The sequence below is a fragment of the Hylobates moloch genome, unplaced genomic scaffold, assembly GCF_009828535.3.
Source record: "Hylobates moloch isolate HMO894 unplaced genomic scaffold, HMol_V3 SCAFFOLD_4, whole genome shotgun sequence".
Taxonomy (NCBI): domain Eukaryota; kingdom Metazoa; phylum Chordata; class Mammalia; order Primates; family Hylobatidae; genus Hylobates; species Hylobates moloch.
Genome location: NW_026652279.1, coordinates 10,889,871 through 10,893,535, shown reverse-complemented (window position 1 = coordinate 10,893,535; position 3,665 = coordinate 10,889,871).

Genomic DNA, 3,665 nt, shown 5'->3' with positions numbered 1-3,665 from the left:
CAAGGCAAAGGAAATTGGGAGTGGGCGGGCGTGTTTGCTCGTCTTTACTTCTTGATTGGCTCTTGGTTGGGTACAGGAAAACAGGAACCTCGAGACAGAACAAGGGACTGAGTGCAGAATAGAGATGAAATGACAGAAAGCAACTAGCGGAAATCCCCTGACTGAAGGGAGGTGGCAATGCCTTTTCTAGCAGTCCGAATACCCGCTGCCTCCTTTGAAATACCTTTTTTGAAGGTTTACCTAGAAGAAAAATTTTGGCAGCTGTGCAGATGTCAATCTAAGTGAAATGAAATGGAAGGTGACTACGGTGTTAATGGAGAATGAGCTGCTTTTGAAAACTAAGTCTTACTAACCTCTACACATCTGAATGCAATCCCATGTTTTCTCTGTTTCACCATGAGTCACTATGTGTGAAATCAGATTGGCAAAATGGGAAAGAAGGTCATGTAGAACATAAGGGCTGGTTTGTTTTTTTCACTTCTCTTCTTTGTTCTTCATCTCTGTTCTCTCCAGGCTAAATTGTTGGACTGCTGTGCCATTCTGATAAAGTGATAAAGTAGGCACTCTGGCCACTTCGGTCCTGAGCTGGGCATGTTGCTTACATTTTAAAGCAAACAGTTGTCTGCAGTGAACTAGTTGTTCTGCATCCAGCATTTTCTGGGCAGAAATATGCATTCCGCTTCAAAAGTTTTCTTAGTTTTATTGCAATATTTGGTGACAACTTTCACTGAGGGACCACAATATATTCATAGATAACGTGATGTTTTGTATCCCAGCCCAAAGACCTGGCAAAAGATGTATTCGTTGTAAATTCTCTTCTAAGCTTCCAAGGATCATCTTTTTTCAGTTAAGGGGCTGATTGGTATAATGCATGAGATAAAAGTAGTTTGTTTGATTGTATAATGTAATAGGTAGAATTCCAAGGTGAAGATTTCTAAGATAACAGAGTCTCTAAGCCCCTAAGTGGCTTAGACAAGGTGAATTCACTCTACTCAGATCACCAATTTTTGAAAACTTGGAAAGTAATGAAATATACTAATGCAAAGTCTAGAAAACATAATTTAATTTTCCTTATTAATTCAGAAGACAGTTAAGGAGCTTACAATGACTCTAAGAAATTACTACTACTACTGGTGTTTAGGAAAATTTGGTGATTGCGTGGAATTAGTGCTAAGATATATCTTATGTGCTGCTGTTTGAATAAAGTTTAAAATGTGAAAATATTCCTGAGTGCTCACGTTTTCTTGATTCTGGAAAAATGGGATGGTGTGAAGTCAGAGAAAGCAAAATTAGAGTCCCAGCTCCTTCCTCTCTGGCAGGTGACTTTGGAGGAATTACTTAATCTCTCCCAGCCTCAGTGTCTTCATGTGTTAAGTGGGGATAATGGAACATTTGCCACATAGATGAGGATAAGTGAGAGAATGTATAGGAAATGCTTAGTGTATAATAAAGGTTCACAGTTACATGTTACTACTATTGTTATTAGCAATAGGATAGCCCATGATTCATGTCTGCTATTAATAGTGCTTTAATCTGATTTGTTTTCTATGCTTTCATTATAAACATCTGCTGACTTTTCTGTACCTTGCTCCAATTTTATTGTTGTGGTTGTATCTGGGTAGGGGGAAAAGGTTGAGAATATTCAGTACAATGCCAACAAGTATTTCGAGTTCTTTCGAGGCTCTGTGAAAGCACTGTGGGTTTTTTGTTTTTTGTTTTTTGTTTTAAAGAGGAGAAAGATGTAATCCTGCTCTGCCTTCAAAACTTCTGCAATCCAGTGGAAACACTAGTTAAATATGAGACAGTGAGAGGAGTGCTAAATAGAGACGCACTGAGCCTCAGTGCTCAGTTACACGAAGTCAGAGGGTGTGGAGGAATTCCCCAGGGCTTCAGAATGTCAAGAAGCAGCACTGTGGGCAAGCTGAGTAAATCATCTTGGTAAAGATGAGAGTGGGAACTCCAGTGCGGCCCCACACCTGTTGGTGAGATTTATGAGTATTAGAAGCTATGACCAAGAACTTTATCTTCAAACTGCTCAGAACCACATGACCAAAAGCTGTCAAGAGTGTACTAGTAACAATATGATTACTCCTTGATCACAGGCAATTGATACCCAAGAAAGAGTTATTTGTTTAAACCTCTAAAGAGGTTTAAACATAAATAAAGAAATTCTAAAAAGACAGAGAAAGCTGTTTATGGCATGATTCCCTTCTGCCTCCCTCCCAAAATGTTAACCCTGTTTCTCTCTTTGCGGTATGGGAGACTTTTCTCTAAACATTTCTACCTTTGTTAAATTATTTTAAATAAAAATGAACACGTAATGACTCATTTCTTTTTTCCAGTAACTGTTCGAAATGCTATTAGTAGCAGCTCTTTGTTAGTGTTCATTCCGGGGAGGGAGGGGTCAGATTCACTGTAGAGGTCTTTCTGGAGCTTTAATTTATTATTATTTTTAGAGACAGGGTCTCGCTATGTTGCCCAGGCTGGTTTTAAACTCCTGGGCTCAAGCAGTTCTCCCACCTCAGCCTCCCAAGTAGCCCGCATTACAGGCGTGGAAAGCTGAGCCCTGCTTCGTGGGGCTTTTATAATGGGACTGGTGTGTCTAGATAGGACCATTCAGACTATCTGTCTGTTTAAAAACCATAGCAGATAGTCTAATTGTTTTGGTATGTTCCATTTGAAGTAAAATAAATCTGTTGAAGGTTTTGCTTGCATGTCTCTGTTGCTTTCATTCCTGGCAAGGGCAGATGGCTATTTCTAATCCGTCAATCAATCTAAGCCAGTGAGAGTGCCTGGTGTCATTTATCAAAATATCACTATGGTGAGTCAGGGTGTTAGTCTCAAAGCAAGCAGATGCGGGGCCAGATGCCTTTGCAGACTTCTTCATCGGCTGGCTCTATTCTATCCCTAGGACTCACTTTCCTCCCCTGTGAAATGGGTGCGACTGGACTAGGTGGCCTTTAAGGTGCCTGCTGCTTTTCACCATCTGAAGGGTTGTAATGCTCATTACCACTAATCAAAGGGTATCCAGTATTGTTGGGGGTTCAGACTACAAGAGCCCATTTTGATAAGCACTGAGGTTAAATCCTCAGTGAAACCATCTGTGGAGTTGTCTGGGCAAGAAAAAGTGGTTTCATAGTTGATACTGAGACATGTGATGCAGAAGGAGGCTGGTATCTCTTGATATGGACTGTGAACTCTATTCCCACACTCACTGCCTGGCACTGACTTTCAGCTCAGTGAATGCTATTGAACTGAACCTAATTGGGGGACCATAAAGGACAAGCTTTCCTTAAGGGTCACTGAAAACAAGGACAAGAGGAGATTAAATATTACAGTATAGTAAAGGCAGCTACATTTACTGAGTACCCATCAGGCTTTATGTACTCCATTTCAGTGGCTCTCAAATTTTACCAGAGGAGAATCACCCCAAGCTTTGCAGAAGGCTGGAGGGCGGCGGCGGAGTCGGGGGGGGGGGGCACTGAAAATTTGTGTTAAAAAAATTCCCAAGTGATGTTGATCAGAAACTGTATTTTGAGAGCCACTCTGGATTTTACTTAATTATCCGTCTCACAAGGTGAATAGTGTTATGCCTACTTTATAAATGAAGAAATAGAAGTGAATAAGGGTCTCCTAGCTCATAACTGCGAAGAATTTAAAATCAG